The 23,145-nt window shown below is 44.5% G+C and overlaps 1 protein-coding gene across 3 annotated transcripts in view; it reads left to right on the top strand.

Moving 5' to 3' along the window:
* grik4 (glutamate receptor, ionotropic, kainate 4) overlaps window positions 1-23,145 on the top strand; it is a 362,487-nt gene that overhangs the window by 40,369 nt on the left and 298,973 nt on the right. The gene's annotated exons all lie outside the window — the stretch shown is intronic.

The following is a 23,145-nucleotide window of genomic DNA, read 5'->3' as shown; positions in this document are numbered from 1 at the left end:
CTCCAGAGGCAAAGGAACTAATCATTTGATTCAGGTGTGATGACCCAAGGTGAGATCTAAAACCTGCAGGACACCGACCCTTGAGGCCTTGAGTTCCCAACCGCTGTGCTAACAGCTGGAGCCAAGCTACCCATCTGCCAGAATTCATCCACTACTTCGAACACAAATCACAACAGTTGTGTCAAAGCACATTTGTGAAGTCCTGTTTGAATCCTCAAGATGAGCATTTCTGTTGTCGCCATCTTGTTTGCCAAAAAACGGACATAATGTGGAGGCATGGGTCTGACTGTGAATCTACATACTCACTGGCTAATTCTATAGGACTGGAAATGTTTTTGCAATCAGAGGTATCACCATCTTATGGCTGTCAGAGAGAACAGAGGTTTTAAGGCACTTCCACTTTGGCTCCATTTTTGTATCCCAGAAACTTTGTCCATGCTTTATGCTGCCAGAGTCTTTAAACTAGTCTTTTCACCATATGTGAGCTGGTTTTGCCTTTTGGATTATTTAAAGGATTATCTGATTGTTATTCTGCTGGCTCGGAGCATCCAAAAAGTTTGTGCATCAGTTATGGTAAGTGTGTTTCTGGTGTTTTATTAGTTAATTAGCTGGTATGTGTACCTTTATGTGTTGCACTAGTACAGTTTGTGAATGTAGCTTGCTAATCAAGCTAGCTAGTGTTAGCTAATAAATTACCACATTACATTGATTCGTATTAAAAACTGTTTGACTCAAAAAAAAATCAGCACGGCCACCAAGACTAATAAGTTTCCAGATATGGAGTCCAAAATCAGCGTTGGGGTTTTTACTCAAGAAGAGTAATGTGTTATTTCAGGGGCGTCTAACTCCAGGCCTCAAGGGCTGGTGTCCTGCACGTTTTAGATGTGTCCTTGATCCAACACAGCTGATTTAGATGGCTGCCTCCTCAACATGTCTTGAAGTTCTCTACACTTCTTTTAAAACTTTTGGGACTTTTGTTTATGATTCTTGATAAAAATGCTAGGGAGCTGTTATATGATTGGTCTTTGTTGGCTTCCTCATTGCTGTGTAACAAAAGAGGCAAGTGTTGAGAGAAATATCCTTTACATGAATCTTTCAGTAAAACGTCAGTGATTTGTCAACCAGATTTGATGTCAAGAGTCATGTAAAATCATACAGCATTGTATGTTTGCTATTATTTCTAACTGTTTATATAATTCAGCCACCTTGACAAAGAACTAGCTCCCATAAATAGATAGCAATATCTGTCTGCCAGGTAGTCACTCTAAGGTTGATTGAATTGACAATGTAGCCAGAGTTCCATTAAGGGAGTCAGTTAGAGCAAGAAAGTCTTTGGCTAATGGATCATCCTTAGAACAGATATGAATATTAAAATCACCAGTGATAAGAACACAGTCATATTTAAAAAGAACAGATCCTAATAGATCAGAAAAGTCTATGAATAAAAGCCATGTTGTATTTCGGCTCGGGGGGCTGAAGCCTATCCCAGCTGTCTTGGGGCAAGAGGCAGGGTACACCCTTAACAGGTCACCAGCCTGTCACAGGGCTAACACAGACAACCATTCGCGCTCACATTCACACCTATGGGCAATTTAGAGTCACCTATTAACCTAACCCCACTAACATGTCTTTAGAATGTGAGAGGAAGTCGGAGTACCCGGAGAGAATCCACACAAACACGGGAAGAACATGCAAACTCCACACAGAAAGACCCCAGCCTGAACTCAGAACCTTCAGTTTCCAGAACAAACTGTCCTATTTTCCAGCTCTGAGTCTTGAAACCTAAAAAAAAAAATAAAAAATGTTCCCTTCATATTTTCTTTGTACCGATGCAGATTTAAAACCATGCATTTTGATTTTCTTCCTTGTTAAGAGACATCGAGTCTTCTTCTGTGGTCTTGCAGTTATTATGGTGCTTTTGAGGTATAAAAATATCCAGACACCCATGACCCACAGTCCTGGCATTCTGAAGATAAGATTTGAAGAGACATTTCCTGGTGAACTCTAGAAGAAAGATAGTCTATTCTGCTAAGAAGCCAGCTGAAATGGGACACAAACAACTCATGAATCAAGGGCATCACTTAAAACTTACTTCATATAATGCTAAATTTATAGTAGGGATGTCTAATCCAAGCAGTGTTGTGTTGGTGACTAAAGACCTCTGATTGGTGACTGTGACTGAAAAGTGAATGATCAATTTAAAACAAATGTTTTCCTTTTATCCATTAAAAACTCACTAACTTGTCTTAAAGCTAGACGTATTTACAGCATACCTTAAAAAGATTAAGATTAGTTAACTAAATTGACCAAACTAGATGTGGCCAAAAAAAGTTATTTTGATTACTTACGCTTGCTTGGATAAATGCAGTTGGTCTATCAAAGCTTATGTTATCAAAGCTGAAAAAGGCAGACAGATTTCAAATTTACTCTGAGCCCCTTGAGCCATAAGCTGCGCTTTGCCTGTCTGTTTGCCAAACGTGATCCAGCAACACTTTAGGATTAGAATTCTGCTAGTGTAGAAAAGCTCGAAGTTGAAGTGAAGTCTTGTTGATGAGAAGAGACACTGACAAGGACATGACACACTCATCAGACCACATTTGAACAGGGAATAAAGGGTTTGTCATATTTCTGTGTACATGCATTTGAATAGTATGCACACTTGTATGCGTTTGCATCAGTATTCTCATAAGAAGGGACAGCCTGTGTTTGCACATGCAGACAAACATGCTGTATATATGATGTTGACATGCTATGTATCTCCATCAGACCTTATCTACACACTAGTGATCCTATTTGTCTACTTTATATTGTGTGTAAAGTAAATCAGAAGCAAAGAAACTTCCATTTTATTTTAATCCGGTCAACTTCTGTGCTCTGCTCCCTTCATTGGTCTCGTTCCCCTCACTGTGTCCTCTATCTATGTTTCTTTCTCTGTCTGCAAACCTCCCTCTTTGGCTTTCTTTTGTTTCTCTTTGTTCCCATGCAGAAGTCAGAATGTCAAATGATCGGGGAGGAGAAGAGACAAAAACGATAGCCTCCATTTTAAGTGAAGAACAACGGCAAGTGAAGATCTAATTACTCTTATAAGCTTATGCCAGCACACTGTGCGAATCCTAAACACAGTCTTCCAATAACCATTGACATTCTGCTCTGAGATGGGAGCCAAAAAACATGGAAAGCTAGGGTGGGGGCAGACAGAAGCGGTGAATGAAGAGAAACTCACTGAGGGGGAAATAAAAAAGGCCAAGAGGGGAGAGGAGAAGGGTGAGGAGATAGTGGGAGCAGGGGGTGGGAGCAACAGAGAGAAGAAGAGAAGTGTTAATGGATGAGAAAAAACAAGAAGAGTAACTAAGTTGGAGTGACGAGAGGAGCAATTTCAATTATCATCATCTAGCACACAACACCAAGTCAGTCTCTTTGAGTTGAATAGCAGAGCAACTCTCTTTGATCCGTTGATGGAGCATGTATGGTAATCACTAAGAGATGTCACTCAAGTGGAGGGCCTTGGCAATGTGGGGGTTTTCTACACACTTATGCCACATTTGTTGTCGTCTATGTCCTTTTGAGTTGCAGATAGTGAGCAAATGAGTGTGTACACAAACATGTAACCCCCTCACCTCAGCTCCACTGCTGCCACCTACACATGCAGACTATTCAAGCATAGGTCATTCCTCCTCTATATTTTATCCAAAGCGAATGCATGATGTGTCTTAACCTTGTTCAGTGGGTAAATGAACTAACCCACTTTAAAGGCCATACCCATGATCTGTTTTTTTCATATGGCCTGGACATTTGTATTAAGGACATTGACAATGTTGTGATCTCTGACCACTTCCCAGTTATTTTTGATGTTGATTTATGCAATACAGAACTGCACCCTGAGGGCCTCCGACGCCCTATGTGCATATTAATTCTGAAACTGTGGCAAATTTTTCTGTGGCCTTCCTTAATTCTGCACCCACTATTATTGATTGTCCCACATATCATACAGGTGATGACTTTGCTAATTCTTTGCTATCCACATGCTCCTCTATCCTTAACGTTGTAGCACCTATTAAATGAAATGTCCTAGAACCCATTCCCTGCGTTGGTTAAACGACTCTACACATGCCGTACGACGTGTGTGTCGCTGAGCTGAGAGGAGGTGGAAAAAACACAAGCTCCAGGTATCCTTTGATATCTTATGCACCAGCCGCCTGAAGTTTCAAAATGCTGCTAAAATGGCTAAAGCAGCTTTCTTTTCTGAAATTATTGAGACTAATGGCCATAATCCTCAAATGTTGTTTAAAATCTTTAATTCAGTGGTGAATCCCTGTCATGAAATGCCGACGGTGTCTTCTCTGGCTCTCTGCGAACAATTTTTAAATTACTTCACAGATAAAATTTTATCTCTCAAGTTTTCACATCGTTTAGGTGTGAGCCCTGCTTTCACCCCTGGATGTTTATCAACTTTTCATCAGCTTGAGCCGGTGTCACTCCCTGCCCTTAAGTAAATAGTTGAACAACTGAAAAATACAAATTCTGTATATGACATTCTCCCATCACACGTTATCAAGGATGGTTTTGATGCAATTGGGCCCAGTATTTTAACTATAATGAATTCATCATTGCTTTCCGGCCATGTTCCGCCAGCCTTTAAACATGCTGTAGTGACTTTGTGAACTACAGGCCGATTTCCAAGCACCCGTTCCTGTCCAAAATCTTGGAGAAGATAGTTCTCTTGCAACTCCAGGCCTATCTGGATGTGAACAACATCAGTAATAAATTTCAGTCCGGCTTTAAACCACATCATAGCACTGAAACAGCTCTACTGAGAGTCCTTAATGATCTTCTTCTAATTGCCGATTCAGGCTGCTCTGTGGTCTTAGTCTTATTGGACTTGTCCTCAGCCTTTGATATGGTGGACCATAATATTCTACTAACAAGGTTAGAAACATACAGTGGGCATTAGAGGTGACGCCCTTAACTGGTTTAAATCATATCTTTCGAACAGGTCCTCCTCTGTCACTCTGGGTACCTATTCTTCCTCTGCTGCATCCTTCTGCTGTGGTGTGCCTCAAGGCTCTGTGTTGGGCCCAATGTTATTCTCACTGTATATGCTACCTCTAGGCTTAATCTTTGAAAAATACAATATGTAACTTAATTGCTATCCTGATGTTATACAAATTTACTTCCAGCTAACTGATGATGTTGCTCTGTCACTGTACTCCTTCCTAGAATGCATGAGAGAAATGAAAGAATAGCTTTTGGGCAACTCTCTTATCTTAAATGAAAAGAAAAACGAAATTGTGGTTTTTGACAGTCATATTTCCCGGGGCCAACTAGTTGATACCTTTGGATCCCTCGCCACTTTTCTCTCTGACACTGTTAGTAATCTAGGTGTGCTGCTGGATAGCTCTTTCAAATTTGACAAACAAGTGTCCTCTGTAGTCAAATCTAGCTTCTACCAATTGCGTCTTATTTCAAAGGCTAAGCATTAGGTACCACATAAGGATCTTGAAAACCTTATTCATGCCTTACTGTAATTCCTTTTACTTTGGTCTCCATGCTGCTCTTCTCCATAGATTACAGCTTGTCCAAAATGCCACGCCTTTTGACTGGAACCGGAAGTTTTGCCTCTATCACCCCTGTCCTTGTTGATTTGCACTGGCTTCCCATCAAATACCGCATCGACTTTAAAATATTGCTGCTTACCTTCAAAATTATAAATAATACAGCACCTAGTTATCTTGTCGAACTTCTTAGACCATACACCCCTGGGAGAGCCCTCAGATCGTCAGCCCAATTACTCTTGGTTCAGCCTAGATCTCGGCTTAAAACCAGAGTTGCCCAGGCGTTTGCCCTGGTTACACCTAACCTGTGGAACAACCTTCCCATTGCTGTTCGCGTGTCTGACTCCATCCAATCATTTAAATCACGATAAAAAAAAATCGCTTATTTAACCTTGCCTTCCCAGTTAGTTAATGCGTGTATTTTATACTTAATTCCATTTTTATCTTTCTACATATGTTCGTCTAGTTAAAACCTGTGTGTTTTTTAGCAAGTTTGATTTGATATTCACTTTTATTATTGTGTAATTAGTGCCATTGACCTGTTAGCAAATTCAGTACTTTGTTAATGGTCTTAAATTTTAATGTTTTAACCTGCTGTTTTATTGTGAAGCACTTCGGTATACCGTTTTAAATTTACTATATAAATAAAGTTGTATTGTATTGTATTGCAGATATTTAATGCTACAAGTTAACATTCCTCTATGTAGTTTTCTGACAACATGACACAGTATTCGGGAGCAGTCCAGTAATAAACAATATTTTAAAGTTTGCTGAAAAAAAATAGATGTTCAATGCTATTTTTTTACAGACCTGTTGGATCTATTGTTCATTTTTAAAAAATAATTTGCTTCCTTCCTAGATATTGAAAAGTTAAGAATATAATTAAATAAGCTGTAAAAGAAATACACTGCTGCAGTCACGTAGCTTCACCACAATCAAATACAGTTATTGCGTGGAATTGCCAAGATGCCACTGAAACAGTTGTAATGCTAACTCAATATTTAAAAATACAATAAAGACCTCACCTGTATAGAACCAGTTAAACCTTTATTTTTTTGTACTTTATGATGAAAAGGATGACATTTGAGTGATTCACTAAAAGCACGATTATAGTTTTGCCCTTCAGAGAGAATTAGTCATCAGTGATGGGGGAATACAGGAGAGGTCAATACTGCTTGTTCTCCTCCTCAAGACAAGAAAAATGATTGATGTTGAAATCCTAATCTGGCTGAGCAGATGCTGAACCACTTTGGGCCTGCAGTCCAGTCAACATGTTGGCTCAGTCTTAGTGGGTGTAATGTATGTTTATGTGTATGTATACAGTATAGAGATTATATAGAGTTTTGTGAGAGTACAGAACACTACTCTTCTTTTTTTCTTTGCCAGTGAAATTGGGCTATAATTAGTATTTAAAAGATGATGAGCACATTTCAGCAGGCTAAACCTTATTTTATTGTTAAATTGTTGATTAAATCCATTTACTTTTATATAAAAAATGTGTCTATGAAATGTTTTACCTGTGACTGAGATAAACCCATTAGATGTAGATCCAAGTGTTCCAGTTTCTGTTTTCCAACAAATGATTCATCACAATATCATAGTAATTGTGTCAAAACAATCTATTGCACATGCATATTAAATGCACAAGTGCATGCAAATCTGGCTAATTATGATACAATACCAGTATAGAAAAGTCCTGAGGCACAACAATGCAACAGATATTATTCAAAGACAAAATCAAATTATTGCAGTTTTTTCAGTGTATTATTTTGAATTCCATTCTCCTACATGTAACATATATCTTTTTACACCACATAAACCTGTGTGTTGAAATTCACCTTTTTTAAATATTACCTGAACTTACATCTGAAATATTTTGTGAAATAAAAACGGACCTGCAGTTTTTTACAGTGTTGTTTTTGGATGCGGTTGATGCCTGTCCAGTTTCAAATTTTCATATATTTGGCAGACTTTTCAAAGTATTTTTGGCTTGCCCACACTTGCTGCACATTTGCAACCCATTTATCAACCTATCTCCACCCCAGCTCCATTATTATGGTGTGTCTGATATAATCAGTGTCATATTTGCTGTCTTGCTGCTCTCTCCCATGCTTTCTATATATGCACATGGAAGGATGGGAATGTACCAGAATGGAACCATATCACAAATTATAAATTTCTGGAGCTGGAAATAGCAGTCTTCTCTAATTATGGTGGCCTTGACTGAAATGGTGTCATTGTTTTAAATTGTGCCACTTGCCGCCACTTACTTATACTGCTGTATTATTGTATAAACCTGGATGACTGAGAACCTTCACAGACATTATTGTATAAAGCACTCATTTCCATACATTGTGATTTGTTTTATGTTGTTCTTTATTCTTCCCATCAGTTACGTGTAGCACCTATCACTAATCATCCACTCAGTCTTCCCAGTATATACTGTATACTCCCTGCTGTTTCTTCATCAGTAAACAGATTGTCTTGGTACTCTCTGCAGTCAAGCTTTACAGCCGTTGAAGTTTGAATTTCTTGTGTTTTCTTTTTTATCACTTAAGATATTTCCCTGTGTATTCTAGTTTGCTCATGTGTCAAGTAATTTCTCCTTGGCTTATGAACAGTTTTTGGTTTTTACCTCTGTGCCCTGGCTAAGTTGTTTGCCTTCTGTGGATGACCCCCTGGCTAAAGACTTTGATTTCAGACCTCATTCCCAGTCTCTTAAGACCAGCAATTGGGTCCTGCATCTTGAACTACTGTATCACAAACAGTCTTACACTGAGATTTTAACAGCATTGTTTGGCTTTTTGGTTGCTTTTATTATTCTAAACTCTAGTTTTATAATTTTTCTTTTCACTATTTTTATTAGGGCTGCCCTCTGAGAGTGGATGCATTAGTTGAAGACCCATTACACCATTCAGATTTTTATGCCACTTAGCCTCATTTCTCTGCCTTCCTCCGCCTGTAATCCTGACGGTGCTGTCAACATGCCACAATGACTGATTTACATGTTATATAAAGTAAGTTGCCATGAACATTATTGTCCTGATGACGATTATAATAATATGCTATATACTCACTGGCCAAGTAAAAATTGGTAGTACCCATTTTACCTTTAGAAATGCTTTCATTTTTCATGGTGTCGATTCAGCTAGGTGGTGGAAACATTATACAGGGATATTGACATTATAGCATCGCACTGTGCTGTAGATTTATCCATCAATGATGCAAATCTCCTTTTCCACCACATCCCAAAGTTGCTCTATTGGATTGTATTATGGTGACTGCAGAGGCCATTTCAGTGCAGTGAACTCATTGTCATGTTCAAGAAAGTAGTTTGAGATAATGTGATATTTGTGGCATTGTTATCCTGCTGGAAGCAGCTGTTAGAAGACGGATACACTATGGTCATAAAGGGATGAACATGCAACAATACTCAGGAGGGATGGAGCCACGCTTTCTTGTTGTTTTTGCCAAGTTCTGACCATACCATCCAAATGTTAAAGAAGAAATCGAGACATTTTCCTTGTCTTCCATTATGTAGAATACAGACAAATATTACACCTGCTGAATGTTATATTTAAATAAGAAAATGATAGCTCTAAAGCAAGGATGGCTCATGTTTCTCTGTCCTTGTGTCTCTACCTCGCTTGCTTGTACATCAAGTGAGGAGTTATTTTATGAGCATGTAGCAGCAGCCACTAGACTGCTTCATGAGTACTTAGTGTAATAAGCCATAAACTATGCAAATTTGTCTAAATTTCGGTGTAACAGCTCTTATGTACTCTTTCTGCCTCCTCCCTATCACTTCTGAGGGGGTCTGAACAGTAAAGGTTACAAGCTAATGAGTCAGCCTAAAAAGTAATCGCACAGCAGCAACACAGCAGCAATTTAAACTTTGGAAGAACATTAAAAAAGAGATGAAAACTCGATGAGGAAGAATTTGCATCTTTAACAACAATAAATGGAAACAACTACTTCAAATAGGAAAATTGTATATACTTGAGAATTTTCAGTGTTTTCAAACTCCACAATCCAGTTAACTATATTTAATTGTTTCATATTTTAAATCTTAACATGTCTTAAGATGTTGGACATATAATTCTGACACTAATGCAAACTCTATAGCTGTACAGTGTGTATCAAGTCAAAAAGCATGATGCCATGGGGTTTGCTTATAGGCCGAGTCTACTCCACAAACTGGAAGCACTTTGAATTGTATACATGCTGGAGCATCAGTTAAAAGCAAAAAGACACAGGGGATCTGTTTCAAATCTTGTTCCCTCTTTTTGGAATCGCTAACACCAGCCTCTGCATGTGAAACACTGTTGAACTGAATTCATTTCAGATTTAAAAAGCCTTAATTTGATCCTGTTGAAACCTAAAGAAAGCCTTCTAGGAAAGGGAATGAACAACTATCGGAGTGAAGGGTCCATCTAATTCAGCTGGGGGAAAAAAGCAATTTGGTGGCAACCCTAATTTTCAACCAACTGCTTTATGGTTTCTTTTGTACCTCACTTTAAAAAGCAGGTTTTAAGAAGTGCATCATACAGGAACTTCATTATAATATTCATGACTGCATGCAGCTACAATAACTCTGTGTTACATGAAAGGTCTCTTTGATTTTGAGAAAACAAACAATCCATTAGCTGTTTCAGCGGCCTGAGTGCGGTCACCGATTAGCTGGACTTTCTCCCTTCCACTTCAGTCCAGCAGAGCACTTGTTCTTCCCCATCCTTCTCTAACGTGTCTTCCCCTCGCCATCCCTTGCTACTCAATGGCTCTTAAAATGGCTATCAACACATGTCCGTCATAGTTAGATCAGCCGCAAATCCCAGATTTTCATTAAAGATAAGTAAATATATAGTTCTGCTGCATTTAGTCCTTCATATTAAGTCTGACTTCATCTGAGGAGCACAATGATCACAAACTGAAAACACATGTCTAATAAAGAGAGAAAAAGAGAGCTGAAATGAGAATTTCACGAAGGTTCCAGGCTGCTGCTTCTAATCCTCCACAGTCGGTGCTGCCAATCGACGTAGCCCAGCCAGCTGCTGCTGATGGGGCTTGATGTGAATGTGGTGGGAGTGACGGTACACTCCCATCAAGAGGCAGAAGCAGCAGCAGCCAGTGATTAATCCTCATGCTGCAGCCACTAATGATTTATTTATTTGGAAATTACAGAGCCCTGGGAGTGCTGGGCACGATTGATAACGAAACCCAAGAGCGAGGGTGGGGACGAAGGGGAGGTAGGCTCAGATATTTACCACTTCCTCCCACCTCAGTGCTTGTCAGTTCCTTTGTCGACTTATAAAATATACAGACTATGTGTGTGTGTATGTGAATCCATACACAGGGGGCCTCAAGAGGCTAATTCTCAAATTGACATCAGGGAAGATTTCCAGAAGAACACTTTTTTCAGATGCTAAACGTTGCATGGGGCTTTTCTGCTGTAGGCAGGAGTTTAGCAGCGGCACAAGATTCCTGCTGTGAAGATATTGATGTTTGATCGCAGGGTGTCTTGCTCTAAAAGTGGGTGTAGATGTTTTGTGCAAGACAGGCAATTAATACATTATTTTCATCTTTGTCTAACGCTGAAATTGAAGTGTTTATGCAGTAGTTGGACAGCAGTTTATTTACATATGCCTGCTGTCTTTGTCTGACGAAGAATGTGGTTTTAGAGCCCGGGGTGGCAGATTCTGTTGAGACTTATTGTTAGTCAGACTCTTTTCATCCATGAAAGCTCATACAGCTCAAATTCAAGCTAAATGAAGTTAGCTTTAAATATTTTATACTATACTGACATGATGCTTACTGAAGCCATTGTACTATGGTACGTTGTTATAGCATAGTATATGACTATGTGAACTGGGACATGGGTGATGATGAGCTTTTTGTCATTGTGCTAAAAGCTCCAGTCTGTAAATCACCACCATGAAGCTCTGCTAACATGATTTATTTGACCTCATTAACGTTAATTGAAGTTGCTTTCCTCTTCTCACTGAACTTTATGTAAGCACTGTTGAGATGAACTCTTGAGAATACGGTTGGACTCTGATTATCATGAACACAATTATTGTGGTTGTCGTTATTGTTGCAGTATTGTTGAAATATTGTGCAAATGTTCAAAAAGCACACACTTGTACACACTCACATCTGAGTACAACTGATAATTTACAGGCTTAGCACCTGGAGCCATAAATTCCCAGCCAAGTTTGATACCAAGGCTCTAACACACACACACACACACACACACACACACACACACACACACACACACACACACACACACACACCCTTACCCTTCTGTGTAGCATTTCAGTATATCAAATGACCGCAAATGAGCCTTAAAAAGACTGTGACAGTAATGGCATTAAGCTCAACAAGTAACATAAACACAGGTGTTTCATATAGGAGTCTACAGATTTCTCTTGCTGGAACACTTGACAACCCCCAGTGATTTTAATCTAAGCTGTCCAATGTGTTATCATTAGCATTTAGTGAACAGAGTTTGCAGACACAACATACACTGCAGAAAATCAATAACTAGAGCAGGAGAATCAAACTCATTTTACTTTGTGGGCCATATGCAGTCTAAGTTGTTCTGTAGTGTATCAGAAAGATACAATCCAATAATTGAAATGCCTAATAAGCCGGTCCCACCAGGAAAAAAAAGGAAAGCACACTTTGTTCCTCTTTCTTTTAATGTAAATAAGTTTAAGTATACATTTAATAAACCACCCATTTATAAAACTAGGGATGAATACCCTGAGAAAAATAAGTGTAATTTCAATAATGTATCTTATTGAGAAATTCTTTTTTTTTTTTTTTTTTTTTTTTTTTTTTTCCCCAAATGACATCAGAAACAGCAGTATGCGACATTACGTGATGGCAGAGCTTCAGTTCATCCTTTGTCATTTTTTTTTTTTTTTTTTTTTTAATAAATAGGACAGGGGGAATGAATGAGAGAAAGAGGGGGAGAGAAAGAAAGAAAACCAAAGGGGAGAAGAGACGGTGAGAAGGGGGGGGAAGAGAGAGAAAAAAAAAAAGAACTCCTGGGTCACCTGTATGGAGAAAAAAAAAAACAAACAAACAAAAAAAACAAACAGAGGAGACAGCAAACAACAAAGAGCAACATAATAATAGGGAAAAAAAAGAACCATCACAATAAACTAGCTAGTCATAGATATCAATATTTACTAAATAATAAACGATATTGTGCAGCACGCAAGATAGACAGCGCACAGTGTGCTTTGAGGCAGCAGCCAAGAAAGCTTTAGTCCGCGTCTGTGAATACCCATGTGTGCATACCTGTGTGGATCAGCATGCTTGCATTCCAAAGGTTTCTCCATGTAATGATCTGCTAGGGAGTGTGGGGGGGCCACAGCCCCATCCTCCAGGGTGTGAAGCGGGTATGGAGGAGATCAAAACTCCAGACATCCAGAGGCCCCCAGAACACAAGAGACCATGGAAGACCAACAGAGGGGCAGCCGCGCCACTGTTCCAGTAAGAGCTGAGGAGAGTCCCAGATGAGGGCTCGCCCAGCAGCCGCGGAGCAGAAGTCAGGGGGAGTTGCAGTGACGCGCCCGTGAGCTCCGCCGGCCCCCAGCTGTACCTGAGTGACCGAGCCCCAGGCCGAGAGGCCGGGGGCACCCCACCTCCAAAGGGGCCCAAGCGAGCCCCAGGCCCCAGGCCCCGACAAGCGGCCGCCAAGGAGTGAGCCAGTGTGTACCCGGACGCCCACCCCCAGACACAAAGAACCACCAACACACCGACACCTGAGGGAGTCCGCCACCGGCAGGGGAAGTGGTGGTGGGTGGAGATAGGCCTCCAAACCTTGGAGGGCCTGAGGTGTCCCCAGAGAGGTGGCGTCTGATACCCAACCTGACATATAGACACAGACATACAGGCACACACAGACACAAACATCCATTCCCACCCTCATGCTCTCATATGCACTCACTCCACACTCAACCAACGTGGAGACAGACATAAAGAGACGCTGTACACACAATCACACTCCCCAAGCGTACTCTACAAACCGGGTCTAGGTACCCTTGCCCCTGGAGGGGGGAATTGCACCCAGACCCAGGTGGTGTTACCCTTTTCCCTGCGGTGGGGAGAGGCAGACCACCCCGACTCCGCAGCAGCAGGGAGGGCCCACACCCCAGACCGCAGTCGGACGGCCAACTCCTCCTACTAGCCCTCCCGCTCCAGCAGGCCGCAGAGAATGGGGGTGGGAGAAGACTCCAAACCTCCCTCCACCCGCTCATTGTAGTGTTGATGCATATGTGTTCTAAGGTGCAATTAAAACCCAGGAGGGCATGGAGCTACCTGCCAAGGAGCAGCAGGTAAGCGCATAGTCCCTCCTGCTAGCCCTCAATGACTAAGTGTATTTAAAATTGAGAGGTGGGCAACGACGTCAGGGGTGAGGTATACACCCTGATGGTAATTTGGACTCCGTGATTGTGCCCACCCCCAAGATCCTATATGTATGTGTAATGAGAGTGTGAATAATGTGAATGTCTAAGTTGTGGGATAAAATTGAGGCAGAGGCAGCCAGAAGGGGACGGGGGGGGGTAGCCTCCTCTGCACCCTGGTGACATACCCCCACTCCAAGGCCCTGCATGTGTGGGTGGTTGTGGAGGAGCGGGAAGAGGGAGGCAGCTGGAGATGGGGAGGGAAGGAAGGGAGGGGCAGGTAACCCCTCCCTGGGGCCAGCTCCCCCGCTGACCCCAGTAGGCACTCCCACCCTTCGCGACCCGCCAGGGAAGGGGGGCCCAGGCCCATCAGACCGGGGCCCAGTGCAGTAGCGCCCTCCGGCTCCACAGAGCCCTGGACAGTCCACCCAACCCCACCACAGAGAAAACTGCACCCACCCCACCATCCACACATCTTCCAGACTACATAAGACGGTAAACGCCCAGGCTGAGATCTTCCTCCACCTCTCCTGTATCTCCCCCTCCTGCAGAGAGTTCCTGAAGAGAAGAAAGCTCCTGCAAGATGTGACCATCCCCCCCACCAGTTGAAGAGCCCCCCAGGCGGCTCGACGCACCGGCGGCACCCTGCTCCAGGGCCGGGCCCCCATGCACCCACCCGCCCACAACCCCGGCAACACACCAACCAGGACCCAAGCCCCCGAGGCCCGGCCCGGGCCCCAGCCCAGAGACGGAGCGCCCCCAGAACCTCACGCCCATCCCGGACCCACCCAGGGGCAGCCAGGTTGCCAGGTCAGTAACCCACGTCCGTCAGCACAGACCCTCCCCTAGCCCCGCTGCACGCAGCCGCGAGGAAACAGTCACCTGAGAGCCAACAGAGCCCCCAACCGGACGTGACCGCTACCCCGGGTTGAGCCCCCCAAGGAAGATGCCTCCGGGGAACCCCCCGACGCCCTAAGCCTGTCCCTACCCCCTCACCAATCACAACAGTGAAGGCGGGACCAAACTATGACCCCCCACCCCCACTAGGTGATGGAGCTGATCAAAGGAGCCCAGAGCAATTGATCTGATGTGGTGGCAGAGGCTGTGTCAAGACTAATGTAATCTAATAGATAATTTCTATATTGGTTAGAATTAAGATTATTTTTATTTTTCCAGTTCATGAGGACTGTTTTCTTGGCTATGCATAGGGCAGTGAAGATCATATGGGCTATATTCTTTTCTGAAGTGACATTATCTAAGCTGCCCAGTAGACACACTAAGGGGGAAGTTGGAATGTTACATTTCAGACACTTCGATAAGTCTTCACATATCTCGCGCCAAAACTTTTGCACTGGTGGACAGAACCAAAGAGCGTGGATGTAATTGTCTGGTGTATTGCCTTGACAGTGTGAGCAGTTGTTGGAAGATGTAAAGCCCATCTTGAACATCCGATGACCTGTATAGTGCACTGTATGAAGTATTTTGTATTGTATTAATTGCAGACTGGGATTTATTGAGAAATTCTACTGAAAGCAGCCAGGGTGGCTCTTTGGGATTACACTTTCAGGGAACAAATTACCATTACAGAAAATGAAGCAGCGGCTCATTACTCTGACTTCTGTTAATTCACAAAAAGCGTCCCGTGTTATTTACTGTGGATACACTGTGAAAAATCAGAGCATTTTATAGTAAATAGGGGGAAAAAAGCAGGAAAGATTTGTTTTTGTTTTTTTTAATCTTCTGTCACATAAATAACAAACAAGCAAAACCCACCTCCCAAAACCTAAGTTTCATTTTCTGTGAATTATTGGTTTATCTTTTGGAGTAGTAAGCCAAGCTGGCTAATTTATTAGTCAGTAACGCATAAAATTTAGAAACTAGACAAATTTATGCTCTTGTTCATTGCAATTTTCACCTTTTCCTAAACTATCAGGTGGGTTGGATTGCATATGTTGGACACTCCTGGTATAGAGGAACTGCAACTATTTACCTTTACATTACTGAAAACCCATCATTTGTCAGGAATAGGAGGAAAAAACAGAAAATTATTCCCCTTTTATCAGGTATTTTGTATTATTATGGTGCATCATTGTGAACTCCATATTTCAAAAGATATTTTAACCGACACAAGTAAAGTATTAATATTAATGTGAGAAATTAAAAGCACATGAAGGCACTCACCTCTAAGTCCATTTTGTGATTCTTATGTATTGAATGCTAGTTGATATCTAACCAGTATGACAAAACTGCATGTCATTATATTTGAAACATTTTTATCAGTATTGCAATATGCAAGAGATTTGTGTGTGTGTGTGTGTGTGTGTGTGTGTGTGTGTGTGTGTGTGTGTGTGTGTGTGTGTGTGTGTGTGTGTGTGTGTGTTTTAATAGCAAAGTCTTAATTGTATCTCATATGTTTTCTCATAAGAAGCACATTCTGGTGAGGCCATTTTGCAGATTGTAATTAGGCCTCGGGTTGAATATGAGTGGATCTTTTAGCCCACTGGCGATTGCAACAGACTGAATAGGACTAAACAGAACAGATGCCCCCTATGGCAATGTGACTCAGTTTGATTAATCCAGGGGCTTTGCTCGTTCAAAAACACAGAGGAAAAATGTCTCCCTTTACCACTGCATCATGCTTTCTGTCTATTTTCATACTCTCTGTCTATTGTTCCCTCTTCTCTTTCCAAGAATCTGCATTATTGCCCTGCTTTGAATTCTCCCATTGTCCTCCCACTCATCTTGTTCTGGATCTCTTTCTCATCACCCAACTCTCTTTCCCCCATTCACACGGCTTCTCTTCATTACTTTTCAAATACTCTGCCCAAGAGATGAATGTATATCTCAGGATCAAGGTGTTTTCTTTTTCCTTATGGGTTTTTGTTTTTGTTTTTATTTTTTGTCACCGTACCAGTCATTGGTTTGTAATCTGCTCAATAAAAAACATGAAAGCTCCTGTAAGCATCATGAGCGAGCTGTAGTGCTTTCAGTCTGAGCCCGGTCAGTTTCTCTGTCCTCACCTTCTAATTTGACTCTCTACCTAACTTGTCTCTGGTTTTGTGAGTTTCCAAGGCAGACAGCGATTCTGAAAGCACTTTCAATCAAGTCGACTTAGCTGGTTGCATTAATGGCCTTTCGTCGGCCCTGCATCTTCTAGTGCAGATTTCATTCCGAATGGGTGTTGTTATTGCATGTAAATTGCCCTGGAGCAGTTTATGTTGTCAACAAAGAAATTATTTGGCATGTCTTCGCCAGTATATTGCTGAATCGCTTATGCTATCTTACTCACAAGCTGGCTGTAACGATTCTTGTTGTTTTCTTTCAAATGCATTTGAATTGTGATTGGATCATGTTCTTCATTTATTTGCCCCCACAACGGCGAATAGCCAGCGACAAAGATACTATTAGCACTTAAAATAAGTGTATTGCATACATATATGCATAGTAGGTGTAAAGAATCAGTGCGAGGGCCATTGACAGAAGTAAAGTGAGATCGTTAGTCACAACTCTGATCTTTTCATTATCTTCTCTCAGAGAGATTCTTGGCCATGATAATTACTGTGGAGTTCACTGTGTGGGTGTGCCATCATCAGGAACACTTATTAAAAGAGAGAGAGGACATTGATTGGCTTCAAGTCTCTGTCAGTGTCACATTTAATTGAGTACTGCAGGGAATGCATAACTGAGAAAATAAACACTCCATTAATGGCCACACAGACACACACACACGCACGCACACACACACACACACACACACACACACACACACACACACACACACACACACACACACACACGTACTATGGTCAGATTAAAAAGTGCTGTGTTTGGCATCACCTGCAGAATACTGAAATAGTTAATTAACGGGCTCAATATATACCGGACATACGACAATAAGAAAAACCGTGTAATGTATCTTGAGATCAGTTGGTGCTCCAGTATACTTCACTATTAGCTGCAACAAAACTATAAGCTGAAAAACAAGAATCATCTACATGTCATATGTACATATCTATGATTTATTGTTAGAATTACGAATGAGATGCGAAATTATTTATGTCAGGCAAGAACAAGAAACAAGAAATCTTCTTCTTGCTCCCTTTAGGGGTCTCCACAGCAGCTTGTCTGCCTCTGTCTCACTCTATCCCTAGCTTCCTTTTCTGTCACACCAGCCCTCTGCATGTCCTCCCTCATGAACCTTCTCTTTGGTCTTCCTCTTTTCTTCCTGCCTGGCAGCACCACATTCAAAATCCTTTGTCCAGTATATCCAGTCTCCCTTCTCTGCATATGCCCAAACCATTACCATTGCTTTGCCTTTAATCCTATCCATACTGGTCAGACAGAAACAGAAATAGCACATTTCAAATAGTAAAACATCTGTAGTAGGAGCAATGATCATTAATGACCGAGTCTCCAAAGTGGTGCAGACATCTTGCCTGGATGTAAACTGCTTGTGCTTTCAGGGATTTTTTTTGGATTGCATTCCCTTCACCCCCAGACATCAATGCTGTCATGGTCCTGGGTCGGTGACCCAGCGCTTTTAGTTTATCATTTTCTAGATGATTGTTTAAGTTCTGTGTTATTTTCGATCTGCCTCTGAGTCTGCGTCTGTATCTGTCTGTCTATGGTGTCTCCCCATCTGTTTGTGAATCTGTCTGTTTAGTTCAATGTCTTGTCTGGTTCCATGTATCTGAGTTTCCTGTTTTATTGTGAAGGTCCGCGTCGTATGTGAGTGTGATCAGTTTACGTTTCCCCTGTCCCGTCAGCCCAGATTCCTCCCAGCTGTGTTGCCCTCCTGTCTCTCATCCCCTGATTACTGGTGTGTGTATTTAAGCCCTGTGTGTTCTCCTGCCTGTTGCCGGTTCGTCTGTGTTTCTCCGTGTCAGTCTGTGTAACTCTGTGTCAGTCTGTGTAACTCTGTGTCAGTCTGTGTAACTCTGTGTAACTCTGTGTAACTCTGTGTAACTCTGTGTCAGTCTGTGTCAGTCTGTGTCAGTCTGTGTCAGTCTGTTACCCTGTGTTCCACGGTGTCCTGTTCCTCGTCTGCGTCTCTCTGCTATTCATCATCCGTTGTCATATGCTCCCAGGTCTGTTATTTTAGTTCTCCCAGTTTAGGTGTCTTTAGTTGTTTGTTATGCCCCACTGTTTGTTTGCCACTACACCTCTGTAAATAAAACCACCGGTATCTCATCCACTGCCTGCATCTTGGGTCCTCCTTCTAAATCCACACGGCTCGCCTCGGCAGCCGTGACAGTACGAACCGGCCAACATGGACCCAGCAGCATTCGCACCTACCCAGGAGTTTCGGGAGGAGGTAACCGACACGGTCGCAAGGTTGGTAAACCTGTGGCTCGAGCAGGAGGAAGAAGAGTTCCACCGCGCTGTAGAAGCCAGGCTACAGCAGCTACTCTCTGCACACTCCTGGCTGCTAGACTCGCTTCACCCGCTGGCACGGGACTTCCTCCTTCATGAGCTGCACCTTCGCCCTCCAGCCGCTACCGCTTCCCAACCCAGCCTGGCGGTGAAGATTTTGCCCGGCCTGGCGGTGAAGATTTTGCCCGGCACGCCGGAGGTTTTGCCCGGCCCGCCGGAGGCTTTGCCCGGCCCGCCGGAGGCTTTGCCCGGCCCGCCGGAGGTCTTGCCCGGCCCGCCGGAGGTTTTGCCCGGCCCGCCGGAGGTCTTGCCCGGCCCGCCGGAGGTTTTGCCCGGCCCGCCGGAGGTTTCGCCCGGGAGGAAGCGACGATCGCGCCGTCGGCGCGTCGCCCCACAGCCGGAGAGTAGGACTTCGGAACTGCCGGCTGTGGTGAGTGGAAAAGACACTCCGTCTGTTTCGCCAGCTCGAATGTCTGTTTATTCCGGGGCTGTGTTTGTTGAGCCAGCTGCCCAGCAGGTAGCTCAGTTAGCCGCCCGGCCGGAAGCCCAGTCGCCACCTCCGCCACATTCAGCCTCACAATCCATAGCTCAATTACAGTCACAGCCAGACTTATTACAAACCCTGTTACAATCCATGGCCCAGTCAGTAGCCCGGTTAGCAGAAGAATCATTAGCTTTATCCTCAGTTCAGCCTCCTGTTCAGCAGTCACCAGCCCTGCATCCTGTGTCAGTTGCTCCACCACCTGTTCAGCCATCACCTTCACCTACTCCTCCTGTACAGCAAGCCATGTCAGTCCAACCCATAACGGACAGTTCAACAACTCCGTACTCTAAGCAGAGAGACAAACCCAAGAACAATGTCAACATTCCTCAAAGGCTGGCCAGTTCTGAGACTGAGATGCACTCCAGGGCCTCCCCAGAGGCTGGGTTTCAGCCCCCATCAGACTCTGGACCCCTGGAGTTTAAGAAGCCAGCTGAGGACTGCACAGAGCTGTCGCTGTCTGAGCAGGGTCAATGCTCTGCGCAGCTGCAGGCCGCTATGTGTTTGCCAGAGGCCCGTGTGCCTGCTGGTCCTGTTCTGTCCCTGCCAGAGGCCCGTGTGCCTGCTGGTCCTGTTCTGTCCCTGCCAGAGGCCCGTGTGCCTGCTGGTCCTGTTGCGTTCCTGCCAGAGGCCCGTGTGCCTGCTGGTTCTGTTGCGTTCCTGCCAGAGGTCTCCGCACCTGCTGGTTCTGTTGCGTTCCTGCCAGAAGTCTCCGCACCTGCTGGTTCTGTTCTGTGTGTGCCAGGGGCTCCAGTGCCCACTGGTTCTGAGACTGTTTTTGCTGGGGGGCCCGAGGAGCCCGTCCAGCCATCTGCCTCGTCAGCTGGGGGGCCCGAGGAGCCCGTCCAGCCTCCTTTCTCGTCAGCTGGGGGGCCCGAGGAGCCCATCCAGCCACCAGCTGCTCCACCAGCAGCCTTATCCACGCTTGCAGCAGCAGTTTCATCCATGCCGCCACCTGCTGCAGCGCCTCCGTCTGCATCCTCCACGCCGTCGCCTGGTCCGGATTCAGCATCCTCAGCGTCGCCTGGTCCAGCGCATGCTTCGGCTTCATCCGCTTCACCTGGTCCAGCCACTGCTTCATCCTCGCCTGGTCCAGCCTCCGTGTCTTCATCCTCGCCTGGTCCAGCCTCCGTGTCTTCATCCTCGCCTGGTCCAGCCTCCGTGTCTTCATCCTCGCCTGGTCCAGCCTCCGCATCACCTGCAGTGGCCTCCTCTTCAGCTTCCTCATCAGCTGCTTTGCCTGGTCCAGCTTCAGCTTCCTCATCAGCTGCTTTGCCTGGTCCAGCTTCAGCATCCTCATCAGCTGCTTTGCCTGGTCCGGCCTCCGCTTCTGCTTCAGCCTCGCCTGGTCTGGCCTCCGCTTCTGCTTCAGCCTCGCCTGGTCCGGCCTCTGCTTCTGCTTCAGCCTCGCCTGGTCCGGCTTCTGCTTCAGCCTCGCCTGGTCCGGCCTCTGCTTCTGCTTCAGCCTCGCCTGGTCCGGCTTCTGCTTCTGCTTCAGCCTCGCCTGGTCCGGCCTCCGCATCCTCATCAGCCTCGCCTGGTCCAGCCTCCGCATCCTCATCAGCCTCGCCTGGTCCAGCCTCCGCATCCTCATCAGCCTCGTCTGGTCCAGCCTCAGCTTGCGCCTCGTCTGGTCCAGCCTCAGCTTGCGCCTCGTCTGGTCCAGCCTCAGCTTGCGCCTCGCCTGGGGCTGCAGGGGCCACGCAGCCTTCAGGTCCCCTACTACCACCTCCACATCGTCGGTCATCTGCCAGGCCGCTTGTTGGGCATCTCCGCCACCGTGGACGCCCTCCTGAACGCCGCCACTGCCTTCCGCGTGGCCGGCCTCCAGACTTGTTTCCATGCCGCCGTTGCCGTCCGCACGGTCGGCCCCCAGAACTGTTTCCACGCCGCCGTTGCCGTCCGCACGGTCGGCCCTCAGAACTGTTTCCACGCCGCCGTTGCCGTCCGCACGGTCGGCCCCCAGAACTGTTTCCGCGCCACTGCCTACTGCGTGGCCGGCATCCGGACCTGCCCCGTTGCCATTCGCGTGGTCGGCCTCCTGAACTTGACCATCTGGGCCTTTTTGGACTCTGTCCCTCCGTCCTGGGCCCCCTCCGCCCGCCCTGGTCGGGTTGTTTTCTGTTTTGTTTCTGCTGGGCTGTCTGGTGCCAGCCCTTGAGGGGGGGGGTACTGTCATGGTCCTGGGTCGGTGACCCAGCGCTTTTAGTTTATCATTTTCTAGATGATTGTTTAAGTTCTGTGTTATTTTCGATCTGCCTCTGAGTCTGCGTCTGTATCTGTCTGTCTATGGTGTCTCCCCATCTGTTTGTGAATCTGTCTGTTTAGTTCAATGTCTTGTCTGGTTCCATGTATCTGAGTTTCCTGTTTTATTGTGAAGGTCCGCGTCGTATGTGAGTGTGATCAGTTTACGTTTCCCCTGTCCCGTCAGCCCAGATTCCTCCCAGCTGTGTTGCCCTCCTGTCTCTCATCCCCTGATTACTGGTGTGTGTATTTAAGCCCTGTGTGTTCTCCTGCCTGTTGCCGGTTCGTCTGTGTTCCTCCGTGTCAGTCTGTGTAACTCTGTGTCAGTCTGTGTAACTCTGTGTCAGTCTGTTACCCTGTGTTCCACGGTGTCCTGTTCCTCGTCTGCGTCTCTCTGCTATTCATCATCCGTTGTCATATGCTCCCAGGTCTGTTATTTTAGTTCTCCCAGTTTAGGTGTCTTTAGTTGTTTGTTATGCCCCACTGTTTGTTTGCCACTACACCTCTGTAAATAAAACCACCGGTATCTCATCCACTGCCTGCATCTTGGGTCCTCCTTCTAAATCCACACGGCTCGCCTCGGCAGCCGTGACAAATGCAAAGAAGAGAAATGTAATATGCCATGTGTGCTTGCTGCTTAGTAACTTTCAAAGCTTTTTGGTGCTGCAGCTTGTTCTTGCTCTTTGTCAGTGTCTATATTCTATGGTTCTGACATGCTGAAGTTAACCTTAGTTAGATGGCAATAGACACACAGTTGATTCAGTCACCTGCCTCATATGTTTTAAAAGCACGTGACCTTATCCAAACAGTTTCCAAGGATGGCTTATGTGCAATAAACCACCCTTTAGATTCGCATTTGTGATTCAGTATTGGTTTTTGGCCTTGTTCCTTGTGTACAAAGATTTCTCCAGATCATCTATCTTTCAATAATACTTTGTAAATCCACAAATTTGCAGTTACAGAAACGTCATTCATAAATAGTTGAACTATTCACCCCCACAGTCTTTCACAGAACTGT

The sequence above is a fragment of the Maylandia zebra genome, linkage group LG14 (genome assembly GCF_041146795.1).
Source record: "Maylandia zebra isolate NMK-2024a linkage group LG14, Mzebra_GT3a, whole genome shotgun sequence".
Taxonomy (NCBI): Eukaryota; Metazoa; Chordata; class Actinopteri; order Cichliformes; family Cichlidae; genus Maylandia; species Maylandia zebra.
This window is presented reverse-complemented; position numbering and strand designations above follow the sequence as displayed.